General features: G+C 45.0%; 1 long non-coding RNA gene across 1 annotated transcript in view; it reads right to left on the bottom strand.

Moving 5' to 3' along the window:
- Window positions 1-24734, bottom strand: part of LOC115099513 — a 99106-nt gene that overhangs the window by 17702 nt on the left and 56670 nt on the right. The window contains exon 3 of the long non-coding RNA XR_003858813.1: window positions 11353-11425. This is a non-coding gene — a long non-coding RNA (uncharacterized LOC115099513). The remainder of the gene's footprint in view (window positions 1-11352; window positions 11426-24734) is intronic.

Here is a 24734-nt window from a genome sequence, read left to right as displayed (position 1 = left end):
AGCTTTTCTTTGAGAGCTCCCCTCCCTACACTCTCGGCTTCCCAACTTGTTTTTCTGAATAGACCACTACAGACCTATGAAATATCACAAATCATAGCTGTGTCTCACCCAGGTAAGTCCCCAGGTCTAGATGGGTTTTCCTATGAGTTTTACAAAATTCTCTCACCTTATGTCTCGACCCCATTAACAAATTATTTTAAAGAAGGACTTATGCAAAACAGTTTTCCCACCTCTTTTACGGAAGCCCATATTATTGTTCTTCCTAAACCTGGGAGGGATCCTACCTGCCCTTCGGCATACCGGCCCATTTCCCTGCTAAATTGCGATTTTAAGATTTTGACTAAGGCCCTGGCAGACAGACTAAGGGGTAGATTTTTTTAAAAAGCGCGATCGCGTACTTTTGTTTGCGCAGCAGGCGCAAACAAAAGTACACTGGATTTTATAAGATACGCATATAGCCGCGCGTATCCTCTAAATTCCTGGATCGACGCGCGTAAGGCTGCTGATTTTGGGCAGCCTGCGCATGCCGAGCCGTTCAGGCTGCCTCCGTTCCCTCCGAGGCCGCTCCGAAATCGGAGCGGCCTCGGAGGGAACTTCCTTTCGCCCTCCCCTCACCTTCCCCTCCCTTCCTCTATCTAACCCACCCCCCCGGCCCTATCTAAACCCCCCCCTTACCTTTGTCCCTAGATTTACGCCTGCGAGAAGCAGACGTAAATCTACGCGCACCAGCAGACTGCTGGCGCGCCGTCTTCCAACCCGGGGGCTAGTCCGGAGGCCTGGACCACGCCCCCGGGCTGGCACCACGCCCCCGGTCCCACCCCCGACACGCCCCCTTCGAAAAACCCTGGGACCTACGCGCGTCCCGGGGCTCTGTGCGCGCCGGCGGCCTATGGAAAATAGGCGCGCCGGCGTGCAAGGCCCTGCTCGCATAAATCCGGGTGGATTTACGCGAGCAGGGCTTTTAAAATCCGCCCCTAAATGTTTTACTCCCAAGCTTAGTTTCACCACACCAAGCAGGTTTTGTCAAAAATCGAAAACCAAACAAAAATATTACCAAGCTGCTTACTGCTATGGATATTTGTCAACATCAAAACATCCCAGCACTCATTATTGGTTTTGACTCATAAAAGGCCTTTGATAGGGTAGACTGACGGTATCTTTTTTAATCTTACAATGTTTTGGCATTCGGGGGCACTTTTTACATTATATTTCCCTTTTATATAATGATCCTGTATCCCGAATTTTAGTGAATGGCTGTCTATCGGGAGCGGTGCAAATTCAGAGAGGAGTGAGGCAGGGATGCCCCTCTCTCCATTACTATACTTATTATCTCTAGACCCCCTCCTCCGAAAAATTGATGAATGTCGAATGGTAAAGGGTTTTGGAGGTCCCCACCATATATTTAAAATAGCGGCTTTTGCAGATGACCTTTTGGTATTCCTCACCCAACCCCAACTATCGCTTCCGGCGGTACTTGAAATTCTAAATCAGTTTGGCCTTTTCGCAGGCCTTTGGATAAATTGTGATAAATCAGAGGCTCTAGATGTTACTGGTAACCTAAAACCTTATTGGGGGGGTAGTTTTCCCCTTAGGTGGACGCGAGGCACTTTAAAATATTTGGGCCTCAATATCCCAACAAAGGTGGATGAACTTTACACGGCGAATGTACAACCTTTACTAAATTCTACTTTAGACACCCTCCGACGATGGACACCCCTTCCCCTATCACTGACAGGAAGAGTACAGCTTTTTAAGATGGTCTTGGTACCTAAGCGGTTATATATTCTCCAAATGGCCCCACTCTGGATCTCTAAAGGAGATCACCAAAAACTCAAACAGGCACTACGCTCGTTGTTTTGGCTAGGAAAACGAGCTCAATTACCTCTCCATGTTTTGCAAAGTCCGAAGGAAAATGGGGGTTTGGGATGTCCAAATTTAATGTTTTACAATTTAGCCTGTAGTATTCTACATATCAGAGACTGGTTATTCGCCCTGTCTTCAGTAACTCCATATCCATATTTACTAGAATGGTATGGGGTAGTATCCCTTAACTCGTTACAACTCCCCTCACAGCTGGTTCCTTCTCATATAAAATCACAGGAATTATTATGCACATGTAGGAAGGCCTGGCGTTTGTTATGTAAGATGGGACATGTTCCAAATCCCTTAACCCCGCTCCTTACAATTACAGGTCATGATTTATTTTCCCCTGGTAGAGAGAGTGGTGTATTTTCATGCTGGCAGCAATTGGGGCTGACCTACATATATGACTTGCAGGAAGATACAACGGGGCATATACTTCCTTTTTCTACACTGCAACACAATTATACCCTACCAGCATCGGACTTATACGCATACCTTCAAGTTACTCATTTTATAAAGTCCATGAAATCTTCTCTAGTAGGGACTCCAGAAATTCAAAAACTGAGAGACATAGTGCAAGTGGGTAAACAGGGCAAAACTACTGTATCTTACTATTATAAAGCAGTGCTGGGCTTGTCCGACTCCCAATTCCTGACCCCTCTGTACAATAGCTGGACGAAATGGGATCTTTTTGCATTGTCCTTTGCAGAATTTCATAAATGTTTTAAAGATTTGCCTGTTATTTCAGAAAATGTCCTTTTGCAAGAAACACAATACAAATTTCTTTGGCAAAGTTATATCACCCCCCTTCGGGCCTATCAGATGAAGTTTTCACCATCCCCCCAATGCCCTAAATGTGCAAATCCCGAGAGCACTTTTTTCCATTGTTTTTGGGATTGTGTGCACATTTCCCATTTTTGGAGGAAGGTGTGCCGTACCTGTTCCACCCTTCTGAAAAAGAAGTTGGTCCCCGACCCAAATCTTTGGCTTTTCGGGGTTGTTGATTCATCTTACTCACAGGTATCCCTCCCAGAAAACCTATTTCTACTTAAAGCTGGCTTGGTGGGCAAACAGATCATTCTGAAACATCGGCTTAACTCTAGCAGCCCCAGTCACGAGCTATGGTGCGTTTGTGCTCCATGGAACATGCTATTCTTACCCCGACTCTGCCAAAGAAATCTGTACAAACCTCGCTGACATGGGCAGCTTTTACAGCTTATCTTACTCCTAGCATTGGCACCTGCAGAGACCCTTGCATAAGTTCAGAGGGTACACTCAAGAACCCAAATGAATATTTGGAAGTTACTATCATGGACAAGACACCTTGAGGCGATACCAGTACCATCTCCCGATGGATACAAAATCTTTTATTTGCACTTGTTAACACTTGGAAACATTAAAGAGGGTGGGGTGGGGGGAGTTTTATTTGTTAGAGATTTCAAGGTTGTATTTTGGATTGTTTATGGTGTATGAAAAAATTCAAATAAATATACTTAAAAAAACCCAAAAACAGACGATATTGAAAACAATCTGAGAATAGAGGGCTTACCAGAATCTATACCAGAAATTTCATTAGGCATTCGCCTAGAGAACTGGTTTGTGCAGGCCCTGAATTTAGATGACAAACATGGCGCACTGCTTATTGAAAGAGCACATCGTTTGGGCCCCCTGAGCACTGGGAACAATACTGCTTCCAAGCACCGATTCTAAACTTTGCACACAAGATTGAGAGTCTAAGAGCATATCGGTGCCTAGGGGGAATACAGTTTGATGGAGCAAAAGTGCTCATCTTTCAGGATTACTTGGCTGCAGTTGTGACAAAGAGAGGGACATTTGTCTCTGTATACGCCCAACTGACTGAATGGTTTATCCTCTGTTTTGGTTGACAGATGGCTTACAAGGTTTTCTTCTCTTTTATCCATTATCTAAAATGTTTGGGATATTTATTTTGGGTTCTGTTGGGAAGGTTTTAATACAGATGACAGTAAGAGCTCTTTATGGTTTTACTTGCTGTAACTCTAATTATAGACATATCTTCTTTTCCTGTGTATTGGGAGGGTCTAATTTTAAGACTTGCTACCATTGAATGCATCTCTTCTTTTTTGAGGAGGATGGGTCTAGGCTGAGGGATCTATCGTCAAAGTAAGAAATGTAAATACATATCTGGATTTTCTTTTAGTCCCCTATTACGGTGACAGGCTCTCTCAGATGCCTGACTTGGAATGTTTGTGGCATAGGTTCAGTAACCAAATGCACAAAATATTGCGAGTGATATGCAGATCCCATGCAGACATAGCCATGATCCAGAAGACAAACGGGTCTGAAGTAGAGCATCTTAAACTGAAAAAAACAATGGGTGGGTGAGGATTTTTCTGCTTCTTCCACTCAGCGGAAAGCAGGGGTTGTTGCGATTCTGAAAGGTGGATCCCTTGTCCAAGGTGGAGTTGGCGCCACCTGTGGAGAAACCTCCACAGGTCCCCGCCGTCGGAAAGCGAGGCTGGGATGAAGCAGAGACCCCGCAGGAGTTTCACCACTACCAGCCCACTTTCCCCTTGGGTTGAGCCCTTGGGTGCTGGGGCCGGCTGGACTTATGTGGGGTCTCTGAATGCGGTTGAAGAGCTCGAAGGAATTCCTCGATCTGGGACCAGAAGTGGGCGACAGTCTGAAGTGAAGAGTGAGGGCCGAAGCGGACCTGGGCCCAACAGCGGAAGGCCCCACAAGGGTCAGGACCCAAGAGCGAACTCCCAGCATTCGGTCGGACCAGGCAGCAATCTTCAAAGTCGAGTTCCAGGCGAAAGGTCAGGGCAGGTGGCGATACTCTGAGTCAGTTCCAGGCGGAAGGTCGGGACAAGCGGCAATCTTCGTAGTTGAGTTCCAGGCGAAAGGTCAGGGCAGGCAACAATACTCTGAGTCGGTTCCAGGCGAAGGGTCAGAAGCCAGAAGAGTCAAGGAATGCACAGAGTCCAGGAGTGATCCTCTGAGGAGGAACAGGAAACACGGACCATGAGTCAAGAAACCAAGGTAAGGTCTGAGGGGAGACCTTGCCTTAAATGGAGCAAAGCCAGGAGGGGCCCGAGGGAGGGACCGCAACAATTTTCTGTCATGGTCCCTTTAAATGTAGAGAAGGGCCGCACGTGTAGCTCTAGGGAGGCCCTGCGAGGAAGGAGCCAGCACAGGAAGGGCAGGCAGGCCAGAGATGCGGCCTAGCCCTGCGGCGGCTGGATCGGCTGAGAGGAGCGATGCCAGGGACGGCTGCCCATCGCAGCCAGCAAACCCGGAGCGGTAAGCCCGCGCCGGTAAGTGGCAGGCACCGGTTGTGGGGTGCTGCGGCCAGCAGCCATAACAGGGGTTGCCATATTATTCTATAAGTTTTAATCAATAATTGTAAAAAAAAAAAATGTATCATAGATCTGGAAATCAGATATTTATTTTGGTAATAGATATTTTTGGTAAGCAGCTCCTTTTAGATAATATTTATACACCAAACACATACTCGCAGTCCTTTTTTAACAAAGTACTAGATATTCTTATCTCATATTCTCATTTGCCAGTTTTTCTTGGTGGGGATTTTACCACAGTCTTTGATAGCGATATGATTAGGCAACCAGCCCGTCCCACTTCATGATCTGATCAAACTCGCAGTATGCCTTATCTGTGTACTCATTCAGACTATTGGATGTTTGGAGGACCATGCATCCTCTAGAGAAGGATTATACACGTTTCCAAGGTGCTTGATTCAAAACCATGTATAGATTATTTACTGGTGAGTAGGGAATATTTTTCAAGGGTGGTTGAGATTTCTGATCACACCCCAATGTGGCTGGACATTGAGGGTCTATCTTCACCAAATACCAATCAGAGATGGAAACGCCCCTTTCACTTATATTGTGATGGTAAATTTCATGAATATTTATAGAATAAGTGGAAGGAATATAAGTATTTTAATCAAGCCCACCAGGATAATCCCACCCTCTACTGGAATTCGGCTAAAGCAGTGCTAAGGGGGGAAACCATAGCTTATGTTGCTAAATGGAAGAGAGAGGTTGCTAACAAAATCTTACATTTAGAGAAGCAATTGACATCCAACAAGCAGATATTGCCAGCATCCTTCGGCACAAAGTCGAACATAATTTTTTGCAACCCAGAACTCACTGAATGAACTATTACATCAGAAAACAAAAAAGAGCTTGCTCTATTACAAACAAATGTTTCCTTTATGGCAACAAGACAAGAAAATTAATAGCCAGTATTTTAAAGACATGGAATGGGAAAAAGCACATTTTAGCCTTAAAAGATTAATTCTGGTCAATTAAAACATTCCTCTAAGGAAATTGGTGATATTTATCAATATTATCATGATCTATATTGAGCTGAGCCTTGTGAGAAACATTCAGTGCAGGATTATTTAGCTAGGATAACTCTCCCTTGACTGTCAGATGCTGACGGTGATCAAATCTTCTGCTTTATATAAATCCCCTGGTCCAGATGGCCTGCCTAATAAAGTTTATAAAATACTATTACATCAAGTTTGTTTGCCTATAGGAAAGCTTTCTGAGAATCTTTCAGATCCTTCTTTTACAGGTTGGTCTGCCATTAAAGCAAAAATATTGGTTATTACCAAACCGGGTCATGACTCATCATTGCCTAGTTCATTTCGACCTATTTCACTATTGAATTATGATATAAAACTTCTAGCAAACATCATGGTAGACCGTCTGTCTCAATTTCTCTCTCAGTTAATTTTTCCAATGCAGGTGGGATTTGTTAAAGGTGGACAAGCCATATTAAATGTTAGATGGGTGCTGGCCTCTGTGGATTTTTCTCATAGGAATCACTTGAAATCTCTGTTATGCAGCTTTGACACTGAAAAAGCATTCGATCGGGTGAATTAGATATTTCTTTTCAAACCCCTTAAGGGTAAATTTTTAAAGGTCAGGGCGCACAAATCCTGGGAGTTACATGTGTGGCTGGGCCGCGCACACACAGAGCGCATTTTCAGAGCAGCCACATACATAGCTCCCGGTATGTGCGGAAGTGCCAGGCCTGTAAAAAGGGGCTGGGTGAGGGCAGAGGCCAGCTGGGAAGGCGCCATTTTGTGTTGTCCCAGTGAAGCATGTGCCGTCAGCCAGCCGGCACGCAAAACTTACTTCACCTAAGTTTAAAAACAAAAACAAATTAAGGTAGGTAGGGCAGGTTTAGGGGTCAGGGAGGAGAGGGGAAAAGGGAGGAAAGTCATATAGGGGGATAGGGAAGTTCCCTCCTAGTCCGCTCCTTAATTGGAAGTGCATGTTATAAAATCGGCACGTCCATGTGCGCATGCCGGGAACTGCGCGCACATGGATACTCGTGTGGGCCTTTAAAAATTTACCCCTTAGAGTATATGGGTTTGAGGGACAATTTATTTTTTTTCTCACTACTCCTTATACAGCCTCCTTATACAGTTCTAGTCAATAGGGAATTTTCCAAGGAATTTGTTCTAACTAGGGGAACTCGACAGGGATGCCCGTTATCCCCATTACTTTTTGTACTCTCTCTGAATCCTCCTTCGAGGATCTTGGGCTCGTCTGTGGATATCCATGGAATACAATTTGAAAATACCACTTTCAAATTAGCAGCCTTTATTGATGACCTGCTCATTCATGTCTTAGACCCTGTCGGATCCTTACAAGTGTTTCTTCAAGAAATCGAAGCATATGCGCCTTTGGAAGGGTTTAGGTTAAATTTGGACAAGCCTGAAGCACTACCAATCGGTGACTGGAATGCCAGTCATTGGGAGGGTTCTTTTCTATTACAATGGGCCATGGATAAAATCAAATATTTGGGAATATGGCTTCCCAGAGATGTTTCCACCCTTTATCACACTAATATCTCAAGGCTGCAAGAAAATACTGACAGGTCTGTGATTAGCTGGATGCATTTCCCTTTGTCGTTATTGGGAAGGATTCAATTATCAAAAATGACAATTCTCCCAAAATGGCTCTATGTTTTACGTGTTCTTCCATTATCCCTTACGGGCCTCACTCTTAGGAGGCTTCATAGGACGACTTACCGTTTTCTATGGAAGGACAAGAATGACTCTGAATGTTCTTATGAAGCCTTTTAGCAAAGAAGGTCTGGGTTGCCAGATTTGAGAATATATAACCATGCAATTAATCTACGACATGCTGGGGATTGGTTTATGAATACTAGCTATTACACAGATGTAGATCTGGAAGCAGATCGGGTGTCCCCTTTATCTTTTAGATACATACTTCATGCTCCTTCCTCCTTTATCTCCCAGTATGTTAAATCTTCCTTATTTGTTATTCCTTTTTCTAAAGCATGAAGGTGGCTAAGATCCAGGTCTCTCTTAAACCCTCAGTTGTCCCCTTTTCTACCTATTCAGGGAAATGGGGGGGGGGGTATTCTGGGCATGGGAAGGAAACACTTTCTACCATGGGAATTCAAGGGGTTAATTTTCATGCATCAATTATTTGATGAAGAGGAATCTATTGTGTCTTTTCCTGACCTATGCCAACAGTTTGGTTTAACATCTAAGGATCTCTTTTTGTACTATGAAGCCTGGCATTACATGCATCCTTTAAATGCACAAAACATTCTTCACTCGAACTGGCAATTTCTCCAGGACTGGTTTGATATGGCAGATTTGGAAAATGCGTACAAAATGTGGACCATGGACAATAGCAGGAATAAATGGCAACAAGAAATGAAGACCCAATTTTCGCTTACATCTTTTACTACGACTTTTACATCAGTTTGCAAAATCGCATGTAATGTCCAAATGAGGGAAGTCCGTTATAAACTCCTTTATAGATTTTACATTTCCCAACACCAGGCATATCTGGCAGTGTTCACCGACTCTGATTTATGCATCAAGTGTACTAAAGAAATGGCTCATCTGGGACATTCTTTGTGGTACTGTGACTCTGTTTGCTCTTTTTGGAAACAAGCTTTTACCCACACAGGCAAGATTTTGGGGCTTCATATCCCCTTGCATTGTTTGGCATATTTTCATAAACGAATTTCTTTGAAGACATGAAACACAGATTTTGGATTAATAAAGTTTTTTCTATTAATTATTTATTTATTTAGACATTTTATATACCATTGTTCCATGTATAGATCTCAACGGTTTGCAAAGTGACATTCAAAGTTATTACTCAACAAACAAACAAATAATGATTGGTTACAGAGACTTGCATTAATATTTATCAAGTAAAATTATCTAGTATGTATTAATAATTGATCTTTTATTTAAGGTAACAGGTTTGGAAAATTAAAACGAAATCATAGTTTTCACATCTTAATCAGAGGGTTGTTCTGAGAATCTTACATTCTCTCATTTGATTTATTCTTCATGATTCAATTATTATCTTTTATCCTTGTCTTTGTGGCTCAGTATATTATAACGATTTTAAGTTAGTTTATATGTGTTTTTGAATAGTCATGTTTTTAGCTCACATTTAAATCTCTTTCTAGCTGGTAAAATACGTAATGTCTCAGGCAGAGAGGTCCAAAGCTTTGGACCTGCTATGGAAAGAGATCTCTTATTTGTGTCAGATGTGTGCTCCGAATTGTGGGAATAGTTAATAGTCCTTTATTTTGAGATCTTAGTGTTCTCTGTGGATTGTATGATTGTAGTGTCACTCCTAACAAGCCGGTGTTATTGGAATGAATGATGTTGAATATTATCATTAATACTTTATACTAGATTCTGGATTGTAGCCAATGCAGTGACATAAGCGAGGGTGTAATGTGATCATATTTCCTAGATCCTAATAAGAGCCTTGCTGCAGCATTTTGTAATAGTGGTAGTGGTTTTAGGTGACATGCTGGAAGACCTAGTAGTAAGGAGTTACAGTAGTCTAGGTTTGACAAGATTAGATTTTGCAATAAAGTACAGAAGTCCTAAATCCTGTACTTCATTTGAAGGATGAAAATTACCAAGGTTAAGAGCAGGTGGTTTAACTATTGATGAGTTTCTACTCAGCCAAATGATTTCAGTCCTTTTAAATAATAATATAATTTATTATGTATTATTTTTTATAACAATTCTAAGTCAACAGCCTGACTTAGAATTATAACAATTATAACAATTCTAAGTCAACAGCCTGACTTAGAATTGTTCCAGCAATTATGTAAATAAATAAATAAATGCTAAATTCATGTTACAAGTTATCATGAGGACGGCTCCTTGCCTCCCTCACATACTCTCTTGTATATTGTACTTTATCTTCGTTCCCCCTTTCTTGTTTCCTACTCCCAGTTAAGGCATCCTTGTTATAATGTAACTTTATACTCCTTCAAATTGTTTTTTGTTGATTGGTTGGTTATAGTTAGTGCCTAGTTCGATGTAAACAGAGTTGATTTGATTTGTATCAAGAAAGTCAGTATATAAAAGCCTTTAATAAATAAATAATAAATAAATTTATTTTTATAATTTATTATAGTTTTAATTATTTTTTATTAGCAATCACTTCTATCCTTCGGATGTGGCAACGAACAGATGCCCCCATCTTTCACACAATGGTGCAATAGTATTCATAATCTTCTCACCATAGAACAAGTTTCGAGCAGAAGCTACTCTCCCACACAGAGGAACAGAATAATGAACATTTGGATGCCATACATAGTGTCACTGCCTCACAGAGCTCGTGGTTCCATCCTAAACTTGATGGACTGTTGAATGTTTCATATCTCGAAATTGTCATTTGTTTCTTTTTTTTTTTTTTTTTCTGCCTTCCCAACAAGGGGTGGGAGGGAGGGGGGATGGAATGGGGGGAGGGTTAGAGCATAGAGTTAAGTTCTGCTGTGTTTCTATACCTATTACATTTTCACGTGGTGTGAAGGGGTGGCCTTAAAACCCTTCTTAACCCATACGGGACCAGACTTGATGCCTGGTCCGCCTTAAATCCTGCAGGGAGAGAGAGAGCTCTATGGGAGGGACCCTGCTGGGAGGGGAATAAAGATTTAAGTCCAGCTGGGTTCAGGAGGCCCCAGAGTCTCCAGGAGGAGCTCCTGTACACAGCCCTAAGGTATCCAAGGTGTGAGTACCCTGCTGTGAGGTAGGCCAGGCTATTAAAACGTATGTGGTTTGATACTATAATAAAGTTAAAATTGCAAAAAGAGAGGTTGAGTCAGTGTGAATTGTTTTTCCAGTCTGAAAATTTGCTCAGCTATCCCACATATATGGTGACAGTTCAGGCATTTTTCTCTATGCAAGGCACAGAGAAAATCCAAGTCTCCAAGGGGAGGAAAAGAAAGAAGAGAAGAGACTATTTTTTTCTTTTTGCTGTATGGTGTGCCTGTCAAAGAAACAGTTTGAAGGCAAAGCAGAGGACTTTAAAAGGACCATGGTGCAGGAAAAAGCACAAAAGCCAAAGCAGTTTAAAACTTTTCCTTCATTCAGATAGCTATGTCTTGGAGCTTAAGGAAAACCAGAACAGCTTTAACAAGTTTGTTTGCAAGTAGGAGATGAGTTCCACTTACCCAAGAAAGTTAGGGAATCAAAGTGAGTCAATTAGAAGCTGGTGAGACAGGATTTTCATTCTTTCCCCTTTGCCTGTGGGAAAAAAAGGGAACAGTATTGCAGAGAGACTGTGTTTCAACAGGGTGTGCTCCCTACAGAAGTTAAGCTGCCAAAGTTGGCTCTGTGTGTGTGCGTGAGCAGGGCATGGCCCTCCAGCAGAAAGCCAGCCTGTTCAACATTAGAGCAGAAGAAAGCCAGCTACTCTGCTCTGGAGAAAACATGATTGAAGAAGAAATGCAAGTTCTGTATGAGAGCCTCAGGGGAGGCTAGAGACAACTACAAGAAAATGCCCTGAAATACCAAGTTTTTAGGGATAAAGCCATGAAAGAACAGGAAGCACACTGGGCACATTTAACTGCCTGTCTGGCAGAAATAAAGCTGGAAGCAGAGGGTGCACAGCAGCTGACAGTGTCACTTGACTGCAGCTCAACTCTTGAGAGGAACTCCACTTGAGAGATAGCTGAAAGCAGCAACTGGGTAGAAGTCAAAACAGAGCCGGAGTTGCAAGAACAAGGCAGGTACCAAGTGAATGAACCTGTAGTAACTGAGTCTGAGATACCAGAAAGCTCATGGTGGAGCTTTAAAAGACTGCTTAGAAGGAGACAGTTGGAAGGCCTGGAGGAAGCCAGTGTGCAGGAGTCAGAGAGAGATGCGGCAGAGAGCTCTTAAAGAAACACTGAAGGCTGGCCAGAGAGAGGTATTGCAGAGAGCGGCGCTACAGAAGAGCCAGCAAGAGGAGCCAGAGAATGGCGCTGTGGAATGACCAGAGTGCAGTGATTAGTGCTGGTACAGAGAAGTCACAAGACACTGGAGAAAAGATTGGACAGCGCTCAGCAATGCAAGGGCAGCCACCACAGGAACTCCCAAGTAAAGTCTCGAGTGTCCGACTGGGGAAGGAGTTGAACCTGGAGCAACAAATGGACTCAGTGAAGGACTGAGGGTGGACACTGGGCAAAGGGCACAGTGGGTGGTGACAATGCTGTTGTCTGGGCTAACCCTAAACAGAGGGGGAGAGCTTGATCCTAGAACCCTGACCCCAAGCCCAAAGCTAGCTGAAGGGGAATGGAGATTTGTGGCATTTCCCTGGATGAGATCCAGAGGGAGTGAAAACATTCTGACCAACGGGTCCAAGCTGAGGAGGAGGGTATGTGAAGGAGTGGCTTAAAACCCCTCTTTAACCAGTGCAGGACCTGGTCCACCTTAAAACCTGCAGAAAGAGAGAGAGAGCTTTATGGGCGGGGCCCTACAGGGAGGGGAATAAAGGTTTAAGTCCAACTGGGATCAGGAGGCCCCAGCATCTCCAAGAGAAGCTCCTGTACACGGTTCTAAGATATCCAAGGTACGAGTACCCTACTGTAAGGTAGGCAGGCTCCTAAAACGTATGTTGCTTGATGTTATAATAAAGTTAAAATTGCAAGAAGAGATGCTGGAATAAGTGCGAAGTGCATCTGCAGCCTGAAGAATTGCTTGGCTGGACTGAGCAGAGGCATTTTTGGGGGCCCAGTTGGGGAGGGGTTTGCACTTATATACATACTTTTGCATCTGCAACTCAACACTAGCTATGCCCCCTCCCCCTCCTCCCCTATATCTTTTCCTATCACCGTGGTTCATATTTGTTCCAAACATGCCCAAAATCCATTGCCTCACCATCTTTGCTAATAGGCCTTGTCATCTTCTACTGTGATTCTTTCAAGAACGCTACTTAATCCCATGCCAAGGCCCTCTTTCGAGTAAGAGTTCCCACCAGCATCAAAATGAATGAGGCTGTTTAGGAATATTTTTGGCCTCCCCAGGCTCACTGAAGTTTGGGTTTTAAACATAGTTCCTCCATGGAGGTCACCCCAACCTCCCTGGAAGCCGGATGTGGCTGTCCCAGTAATATTCGGGTTGTAATCATTGCTCTGTGCAGGCTGCCCATAGACCTTCTTGGAAGCCTGAAGCAGTCATTCCACCATCTGCTTTGGGCTGTAATCACTGTTCTGTGTAGGTTACCCCGGCGGATTAAGTAGACAGAACTGTACTTTAGAGGAAACTCCAAGCTAGCTTAGCTTCAAGGCCATTCATGAGCTTTGCTCAAAGCTTATTGTATATGAGAGATGACTCGTGATTCTTCGTCTTTTGACCTTTCCAGATTATTGCTGTTATCACACAGACCTGCAGGTGATTGCTCATGTACAGAGTGCAATGCACTCTTCATTCCCTAGCAGCTTCCCTATACTTGGGAGCCAACCCAAGGCTCTATTTCTTTCACCTTTGTCAGCAATCTGGCATATTTATAAATTTAAAAGATGCTACTGCTCCTGTAGTCAGGGTAGTGTCCAATGACAAATCGGGAATGTTTAAGGCTTGACACTCTGTACCTGAAGATGATGTAGTGTTCATTGGATTGATACTGAAATAAAAACATGTCCCTGTTATGAACTTCTCACAGTATCTGTTGATAAAGGTGTCCCCTAAGGCTGCCTGGCTCTGATGAATCATGGCTCGTGTCAGGACTGGTGATCTAACAGTGCACTTGTTCTTTGAAAAAAAACTCTACTGTTTGTAATGAAGTCCTTTGGAGAATATTCACACTGCAGTATAACGACTGTATGGAATGACATTCATCACCAGGATATCAACGACACATGAGCAGGTCAGGTTTTGTTTTCAGAGGGAGGGCTGGCAAGCAGGTCCACTGCCTGGGTCCTCAGCACCACCAGAGTCCCTCACTGTAAAGCTGAATGACGTCTCTGAGACGGAGCTTGAGGGCGCTGGACACCGGCTGGACCCACCCTTTAGTTTCTGATGTGGGTTTTTAACATACATTTATAGATGATATACCACCAGATAGTATATTTTTACATTTACAGCTGAGCCACGCCACATTTCAGGATTCCTATCGGACACTGCCCACTGAACGTACGCTGTTATGTGGCAAAAAAAGAGTTAATAAATAAAAACCATACGACTATAATCAATAAAAAACATCCCATAAAACTATATATTGCAAAGAAATAGACCACATATGCAGCTTTTGATTTTTTTTTTTTTAACTTGATAATGGTACAGACGAAGCCATAAGTATAAGGGCTTTATTTTAAGTAAATTGTCTGTAACTGCTTAACATGAACTCACAATGCAGAACTCTACATGCCACCTTCTCTTCAAGAAAGAGACAATGTTGAAATCTAAGGAACAATTTTCTACGACATTATTATAATTGTAGTGTAGGTTTTTAGAATCAATCAATCAGTCAGTCCTAAGTTGCAAGATGTGTCTTTATTGTAGTTCTTTCTTTCTGGTGACAGTAGTAATAATTTGTATTCATGTAGTAATTTTCACACAAGGAAGACTCCAACACTCCTTACAATTCTAGCACATGAGGCAAACATCTCGTGGATGGAGGATGTCTGGCAGCACATTCCTAGCGTTTACTGCATGACAACTGCCAAAGGGGACGGAAGAGAAAGTGTAAAGTTGTTATTATTATTATTATTACCCAATTTCAGCTGAATAACTGATGAGCAAGGAACTAAAGTGAGCTGCATGGTGCTACCCCGAGAACTGGTGACCGTAAGCTTTCAAAGCAATGTCCCACGTAATTTGGCAGTCCAGTCCCTAGACCACACTACTGAGCCACCTTCTTTCTCCAAGACGTCTAATCACTCTGCCCTTCCAGCTTTTGCTGCAGATCATTGCTCCTTTAATGATCCTTTGAAATCTAGGAAATGCCCTAGTGATCACTAGAACCATGCTGCTCCCTCATTGACCCAGGGCTTCAACCAGAAAGTCAGAGATTAATTGTCTTATTAACTTTCTTTCTCTCTCCCTGCTTTTCTATCTGGTACCAGACCAGGCAAAAAATTACTTTGTGGATTTTTTTTTTTTTTTTTTTACATTAAGAGTCCCATTGCTGGTTAATTCAGAAAATCTCCTGACCTTGTGTTCCCAGTGTTATTTATCCAACTGTCTGGAGAGAGATATGGTCTCTTGCCAGCATCCACGGTACCCTAGTCCATTAAACAATCATTACATCTCCTGCTACAATATACTGCAAGTCTTTTATAGCATGATTCTGTGCACCTATCTTTTTTTCCTTTTGTTCCAATGTCCATTAAATCCAGAGGGGTCATAATTATAGTACATGACACAGAAGGTTCATATTTCCAGGAGTTTTGCTTGGTTGGATCTTAGACACCACCTGAAATCTACAGCATTCTATGCTTAGGTGCATTGGTTTACAGTAATGATCTCTAAATACGATACTACAATGAGGTTTGTCCGTTAGGGGGGACATTTTACGATAACTAAAAAGCACTCTACCTGCATTAAGCAGATCCCTAAGAACTGACCTCCCTCACTGGGGCTCAGAGTCTTCAGATTATTCCATAACGTGCACACTTCTGACCCCATGGAGAGGAGACGCTCCCAGGGGCACGTTTAGATTTAAGCAGAGGAGAAATAATGCGTATCAATTGGATTTTCAGAATTTTCAAGGGAAAATATGCCCACAGTAAAAGCAGGTGCAAATGTCCGTGGGCATGTTGTGGCTGGAGCAGATTTCTAAGAGGAGGTTCGTGTGTATTATTGCTTTTGCTTTGAAAATTGGTGAAAAGTCTGTGGCTAAAAAGTACCCATGGACTTTGTCCCAATGTGAGTAGTTTTAAATTTGCTTCCTAGAAGTATCCCATAGACCAGAACTGGACACTTGGACACTTCAGGACCCAGGGGAGTGGGGGGGGGGGGGGGGGGGGGGGGAGGAGGGTTCCCGCCCACCCACCATCATTTGCATATATTTCAGATCCTGCAGCTCGGAACCCATATGGTCTTAGGTCCTCAGAAAGCAATGAGTACACTGAATTACAATTACAATATAGTACACTTCCCACACCAAAACAGCACTAACTGCCAGCATTCAAACGGTAACAATTTTATCTATTAAAAAGGCAACACAGCAAATATTACACATGGACTTAAAACTCCATGTTATGTTTGGCCGGCCTCACTTTCACCAACGCTTCCAATGCTCCCGAGCCACTGACCCTGCTGCCTCCTTAGGTGCATGTGCGTGCCGCTCCGTGCCTCTTAAGTCCCCGTGAGGGGAATCCACTCAGCGGGTGCCTCCTGATGATGTCATGCAGCCGGGCATTTAAACCCAGCCACAACTTCTCCTCTTTGCCTCAGTAGCGGGTCTCCAGCTTTGCCTGCAGTACACCTTGCTTCATCAAGCCTTGCTTTGTCCAGCATGTCCTGCCTTGCCTTGTCCAGTCTGTCCAGCCTTCACTCATCCAAGCTTTGCCTCGTCCAGTCTTTTAGTCTTGCCTTGTCCAACCTGTCCAGCCTTACCTCATGCAGTCTTCCAGCCTTGCCTCAATCCACCCAGCCTTACCCTGTTCCTGTCTTTGCCCTGTCTTTGTTGCCTCACCCAGTCTGCCTGCCTTGCCCTCGGAGTCTTGTCTTGTCTGTCTTGTCCCTCTGTGTCTTGTCTAGCTTGGCCTGATTCTCTGGTTCTGACCTCTGTATCGGACTTTGATTACTCCCTTGCTTGCCGCCTGGACCTGACCTTGCCTTCTATCCTGATTACACCCTATCTACTTCCTGCCCTTAATCTCTGTCCATCCCTGGACTCTTTTGGTTTGCCCTCAGGCCCCACCTGCTAGCCACTGGAACCCAAGGGCTCAACCTGCGAGGAATGGGGCTGGTTTAGGCAAAGCTCCAGCTTGTCCCAGACCAGGATGTGTTCTCCAGCTGTCAGCAGATGCCCTAGTATGTACACCTACTAGACTGCATCAACCTTGCCACAGGACAAGAGTTCACAATCATTACACACCAATACACCTGCTTTTAAAAATACAGAACAAGTCAGGCTACTATAGATCCCAACACAGAAACTATACACTAGCAGAATACCTCACCTTAGCCACACATACAGAACACAGACAGATCCTCACAGAACAGGAATAGAAAGACCATAAGGTATAAACAGAAATGTGCAGACAAAAACTGAATGTTATGAATGCTCTCAGGAGCCCTGGGAAGGACATAGAGGCGCGATCGCTTGCTCCTGAGAGAGTGTGAGCCCTTGGGCCCCAAGGCGGCTCAGGGAGGAGCCCCAAGGCAAACATGGGCAGAGCAAGAACACAGGAGGATGAGGTGAGTCAACCCTCTGTTGAACCAACACATACTAGAGATGACAGAGGGCTGGAAACTCTGAGGCAAGGTACTGGAGTAGGAGATTCTGGACCTGTGAGAGTCAAAGAGTCAGAGTACATAGGGAAACGAGGACTCCTGGAACTTGGATGAAAAGGGGACTCCTGGACTGGATGAGACAAGACTCTTGAAGATGTGAAGACTTGGACAAGACAATACTCTTGAAGACTTGAACGAGGGGAGACACTCGAAGACTTGGACGAGATGAGACTCTTGGAGACTTGGGAGAGTGCTGTCCTTCAGGGCGCCCTACACAGCCCGACGTGGACTGGTCACAGACCACCCTGTCCCGCTGTGCACCCTACACAACCTGGAAGGCTGGTTGCGGACCACGCGGAGAGTGGGACGTGCACAGAGAGGAGAGTCCAGACAGCACTTGAGAGAAGTCCAACCGGAGACAATTTCGGTCACCTGAAGACTGATAGTAGGGACGCCGGATGCTTCTGTGAAGGATGATTGGAGGAGAAGTCCAGGGGACGACAAGGCTGCTGGCGGATCCTTCAGCAACAAGAGAAGGAGAGAAAGAAGATACGCAAGAGGGTAAGCCTCGAGCGAGGTCACCTGGACACCTGAACATCTGGATTTCGGAATGAGAAGACAACTGGACATTAGGGTCTCTGGACATCTGGAACAGTGGACACAGGAAGAGTAGCTACTGGACAAGTAGAGATTAGATGGTCGTAGAGAAGAGAATGATGGACATCAGGACGAAGGATGTCTAGGCACTTGAACATCTGAATCACATGAACCAGTGGACATCTGGGCGACGGGAACGTCAGAGACATCTAGAGATGGATAAGGAACCCTGAGGCTTATGGAAGGAAGCCAAGGGCTGGAACATACCATGAAGACGATCTGACGAGGAATGGAACCTGGAGCGTCGGACGAAGACATCAGGAAGAAGAAGACATGGAACATGACGTCTTCCGGACAGGAGCAGCAAGATGGACCACGATGGATGCGGTGGAACTCCATGGAGGGTGAAATTCAGAGGATGGACTTTGGAGCAGTCGTAACTCCATCCGAAGGCACTGAGGAACTGAAGCAGTGCCTTTTTATAGGGCAGGACCAGGAAGAGCCCTGAAGATGTCATCTGGGAGGAGTCAGGAGTGCTTCCTGTCTCTGGCCCTTTAAAAGAAGAAGCGTGGCCAGCCCCTAGAGGGAGCCCTGAAGGTAAGTGGACGGAGCTAGGGGCCTGCAGCGGCGTTCTGCCACGTTGGTGAGGAAAAGGTAGGGTGGAAGTGGCTCCTGCCGCTGAAGAGGAGCTGCACCAGGGCGTCCCAAGCCCCAAGAAGAGGAGAGCGGCTGTGGTGGCTTCCTGCCGCATACAAGGTTTTCGGCGGTGGCACTCGAGCCGCCCAGGAGGGAGGAGTCCCTGCGAGGGGATTCCCCTAAAGGAGAAGATGGCAACGCGGCACCAGCCGTGCAGAGAGAGCAGCAGGAGTGGCCGCAAGGCCGCAAAATTGGAAGAGGTGTGGCTCGGTGGCAGTCCGGGCTGCAGAGAGAAGAGCAGCGCTGGAGAGAGAGGTGAGGGCATGTCCGTGGGATGGGGTCCGCAGGCAGGGACCTAACACTGAACTGGAAACTGCAACAAGTCAGACTCCATTTGCAGTGCAACAATGAAAAAACAGAAACAACATCATTCTTCATAAAGCACCAAACAAAAAAAATCAGGAAATATAAAACATCAATCATAATAGTAAAACCATACTAATAAAATAAACAGATATTTAACAACTGATGAATAGAACCTAAAAAACTGATATGTTTTTATAAATTTCCCAACCTTCAATAAAATATTTCAAAGGAACAGACTCATAAACTAATAAAATAATACCCAATAATTAGAACTAAGGATTACAAATCTTCCATTCTCCATAATGGGAACTTTTGATTTCCAGTCACCCTGTGATTGTTATGGATTACTGATGTAACTCCATTTTGGTGTACCTTAACATAAGGCTGGGGATAACCAGCATGAAGCAGCAGTTACTACCCTTAAGAACATAAGAAATTGCCATACTGGGTCAGACCAAGGGTCCATCAAGCCCAGCATCCTGTTTCCAACAGAGGCCAAAACCAGGCCACAAGAACCTGGCAATTACCCAAACACTAAGAAGATCCCATGCTACTGATGCAATTAATAGCAGTGGCTATTCCCCAAGTAAAATTGATTAATAGCTATTAATGGACTTCTCCTCCAAGAACTTATCCAAACCTTTTTTGAACCCAGCTACACTAACTGCACTAACCACATCCTCTGGCAACAAATTCCAGAGCTTTATTGTGCGTTGAGTGAAAAAGAATTTTCTCCGATTAGTCTTAAATGTGCTACTTGCTAACTTCATGGAATGCCCTCTAGTCCTTCTATTATTCGAAAGTGTAAAAAACCGAGTCATATCAACTCGTTCAAGACCTCTCATGATCTTAAGGACCTCTATCATATCCCCCCTCAGCCGTCTCTTCTCCAAGCTGAACAGCCCTAACCTCTTCAGCCTTTCCTCATAGGGGAGCTGTTCCATCCCCTTTATCATTTTGGTTGCCCTTCTCTGTACCTTCTCCATCGCAACTATATCTTTTTCGAGATGCGGCGACCAGAATTGTACACAGTATTCAAGGTGCGGTCTCACCATGGAGTGTTATAGAGGCATTATGACATTTTCCGTTCTATTAACCATTCGCTTCCTAATAATTCTTAACATTCTATTTGCTTTTTTGACTGCTGCAGCACACTGAGCCAACGATTTTAAAGTATTATCCACTATGATGCCTAGATCTTTGTCCTGGGTGGTAGCTCCTAATATGGAACCTAACATCGTGTAACTACAGCAAGGGTTATTTTTCCCTATATGCAACACCTTGCACTTGTCCACATTAAATTTCATCTGCCATTTGGATGCCCAATCTTCCAGTCTTGCAAGGTCCTCCTGTAATGTATCACAATCCGCTTGTGTTAAACTACTCTGAATAATTTTGTATCATCCACAAATTTGATAACCTCACTCTTCATATTCCTTTCCAGATCATTTATATATATATTGAAAAGCACCAGTCCAAGTACAGATCCCTGAGGCACTCCACTGTTTACCCTTTTCCACTGAGAAAAATGACCATTTAATCCTACTCTCTGTTTCCTGTCTTTTAACCAGTTTGTAATGCACGAAAGGACAACGCCTCCTATCCCATGACTTTTTAGTTTACATAGAAGCCTCTTATGAGGGACTTTGTTAAACGCCTTCTGAAAATCCAAATACACTACATCTACCTGTTCACCTTTATCCACGTTTATTAACCCCTTCAAAAAAATGAAGATTTGTTAGGCAAGACTTCCCTTGGGTAAATCCATGTTGACTGTCTCCCATTAAACCATGTCTTTCTATATGCTCTACGATTTTGATCTTGAGAATAGTTTCCTCTGTTTTTCCCGGCACTGAAGTCAGGCTCACTGGTCTATAGTTACTCGGTTCGCCCCTGGAGCCTTTTTTAAATATTGAGGTTACATTGGCCACCCTCTAGAAATATGGGGTAACCTGCACAGAGCAGCAGTTACTACTGTTAACAGAAACATGAGGGTAGTCTGCACAGAGCGGCAGTTACTACCCTTAACAAAAATATGGAGAAACCTGCACAGAGCGGCAGTTCCTACCCTTAACAGAATGCATGGGGGTAACCTGCACAGAGCGGCAATTCCTACCCTTAACAGAAACATGGGGTAACCTGCACAGAGCGGCAGTTACTACCCTTAACAGAAACATGGGGGTAACCTGCACGGAGCGGCAGTTACTACCCTTAACAGAAACATGGGGGTAACCTGCACGGAGCGGCAGTTACTACCCTTAACAGAAACATGGGGTAACCTGCACGGAGCGGCAGTTACTACCCTTAACAGAAACATGGGGGTAACCTGCACGGAGCGGCAGTTACTACCCTTAACAGAAACATGGGGGTAACCTGCACGGAGCGGCAGTTCCTACCATAAGAAACTTGCTGGGCAGACTGGATGGACCAATTGGTCCTTTTCTGCCATCATCACTGTGTTACTATGTGTAAAAATGTATAGTTCTCGGGCTGCATCCATGCCCACTAGCTCTCTTACAAGTCTCTTTCCCCAAGGCTTAGGTTCTTTACTGCAGAGGGAAGGTATTTTCTCTTTCAAGACCCCAAGTGGCAGGAGTGACTTTGTAACTTTTTTCCCTGGGAGAGGTATAAATCCTTCAGCAATCGTTGAGTACTGAAGGTGCCAACAGCATGCAGGAGACTCGAACTCTGAGTGTCCAAAAGTAACTTTACTGAAGGTGAATCAGAGAAATAAATGGCACAGTTATTTGCACCACAAATTGAACTTTGCCCTGCACAGTCCTTCCTCTCTCTGTGCAAGGGTCTCCTAGCACCAGGACAGGGAAAACACTCACCCTCCGGGGGATGGATAAAATGGAGGTTCCCCACTGCGCAGGGGATCCTTCAGTGGGCAGGAAAAAACACCATCAAAGTTGACAAAAATTCGTAAAACCATCTATCCACAGAGATTCCCAATTTCCTCCCTCTCCAGGGGTGAAGATTCGAAGTAGGGGTCCTCCATATTGGGTTTAGTTTGATCTTACTCACCGTTCTCCAAATGTCTCTCTCACATCCCTAGATGGGAGGGATCCACCCAGGAACACACAGGGTAGGAAGGGGCAGTAAAACTCTTCCTCCGAGTTTTTTGAACCAAAATTGTCTGCCCAAAAACTGAGTCCAAAAGCACTAGAAGTTCTCTGCAGCAGATCCCCACCATACCTCTGTCCTCCAGGAGGGTGCAGGGGGGCAGATCTTCCTTATCCTGGTCCCTGTGACCTCTCTCCCGGCAACCCCCAGGGGTGGCTTAGGCTTCTTCCAAAGGAATGTGGCACCCAGGCCACAGAAAGTGCACGGAGGTTAAAGGTGCTGAGAGGTTTAATGGTAAAAATGCAGGTTTCCTCTTTATGGGAGCCTTGAGGGGTTGTCAGCAGTGCGTCAGCATCTGCGGGAAGAGCACAGGATGTGCACGGGGGGGGGGGGGGGGAAAGGTTACTCTGGAACCAGCACAGGATCATTCCAGAGCCCTGGGGCAGCTGTGTGTCAGGAGTTGTGACCTGCCTTCTTCACAGATAAAGGGGTTCATCCCCCGAGGGGCTCGGTTATGGAGCAGAAGTGATAAAAGACCCTGACTCTCCTGACTCTGGGGCTGTTCCAGATTGCAAAGAGAGTGGGATGGAGCTGTGACCCTCACCCAAGATCTCAGAAGGGAGCAGCAGGAGTGTGCAGGGATTTTCCTCTAAAAATCCCCAGAGGCTTGAGAGCAGAGGAGAAGAAGTAGAGAGTGCAGTACAGCCTGGAAGTTAAAAGATAAAACCTGCGCTTAACTGAGGCAGGAACGTTTCTGGACCAGGAAGCCAAACTGTGCCAGAGGGAACTTGTTTTGGGGCTCGGAGGATCCCGATGCTGTACCAGAAGGGTTTTTCCTTGAGCTGAGCAGGACATTCCTGTGAGTAACTATTCTGTTATCTAAGGAGACTAAAGAGAGGACCAGGCTAGGTTGTGCAAGGACTAAGGAGAAGAGAAACTGAGTAGCCAGAGACCCTGAGTTGCTGTAAGAGGAAAGTGTTACTTAAGGAGAGGAGTTAACATTTCTGGAACTGTGATTGTGTTTGATTTCTGCCTCTCCCTGAACTGTCGCTGTCACTATGTTTGATCCTGAAGATTCTGCTGTAAACTATTTATTATTTGGAGCACAGCTCGAGGCTGGAGAGTGGTTTATTTATGCAGAGTGCTCTCAGCCTGGCACTGGCCCTGCAGGTTATCCTGCCCCGGAGATCTATTTCCCCACCTCGGGATTGTAATTACCCTGCTCCCCCGAGGCTGGGAAGGTGACCCCTAGCATACAGGGGGTTACAGGAAAATTCAGCAAAAGCTCAAAGCAACCCGACCTCCTTCAGGGGCACCAAGCTAGACTGCCTGAGACCCAAAGGTAGGCCCAAAATCCAAAAACATGACAAAGCTCCAACACCTTCTCTAACCTCCAGAACTTAGACTGCACTGTCCCCAAAACACTCAGGAGAGAGCTGCTTCTACTTCCTCACAAGGAGGATGGCCATCCCAGCACCCTCAACTGCAGGGGCTGTACCGAATGGCGCCGCCCAACAATTTCCACCTCTCTATCCCTAAGAGCTAAATTAAGGGCCCTATTGGTAATGAACCCCAGGGGGAATTACACTGGGAAGGGGAGAGGAGTGGAGGGAAAGTGAGGGGGGCTGCATAAACCTTCCCCTCCCTCTCATATAAGCACGCTCATTCTCTCTCACACACATGCTCTCTCCCTCTTTCACATGGACAGACACACTCTCACACTTGCTTCCTCTCTCACATAGGCTCCACATGCTATGTGAGAGAGGAAGCAAGTGTGAGAGTGTGTCTGTCCATGTGAAAGAGGGAGAGAGCATGTGTGTGTGAGTGAGAAAGCATGTGGAGCCTATGTGAGAGAGGAAGCAAGTGTGAGAGTGTGTCTGTCCATGTGAAAGAGGGAGAGAGCATGTGTGTGTGAGTGAGAAAGCATGTGGAGCCTTTCTCACTCACACACACATTCCCTCTCACTGACATATACTCTGACACACACATGCTCACAAGCACACACACAATGCTAACACGTGCTCTAGCATACATGCTTTCACACACATACACGATGTTCACATATATTCTACACACACACACACACACATGCTCTGCCTTTCACTCAAATCTCCACCCACCCACCCCCTCTCTCTCACTCCATACACACATACTGACTCTCTGGTTCATGCTGGGGTCTGCCTCTCTCCCCTGGTGTCTTCCGCCACCAGCAAGATGGCCTCTGCTGGCAGCCACTGGGCCTCTCAGCGTTAGGATGGGCATCACTGGCCGCCACTGGGCCTTCTCTCTGTCTTTCCGCATCGGGTTGGGTTGTGCTGGCAGCTGCCAGGCCCCTCTCTTTCTCTCGTGTTTTTCAGGCACATCTGCCTCAACTGACTGGTCCCCAGCCTTGCTAGATGGGTTTTACAGTGTAACAGGACACTATAGGACTAGGCACAAAACCAGGGTGACAACACCCAATCATGTACAGGAAACTAGTGCACTGGGCGTGAGTGCTGCCCTTGAT

The sequence above is a fragment of the Rhinatrema bivittatum genome, chromosome 9, assembly GCF_901001135.1.
Source record: "Rhinatrema bivittatum chromosome 9, aRhiBiv1.1, whole genome shotgun sequence".
NCBI lineage: Eukaryota > Metazoa > Chordata > Amphibia > Gymnophiona > Rhinatrematidae > Rhinatrema > Rhinatrema bivittatum.
This window is presented reverse-complemented; position numbering and strand designations above follow the sequence as displayed.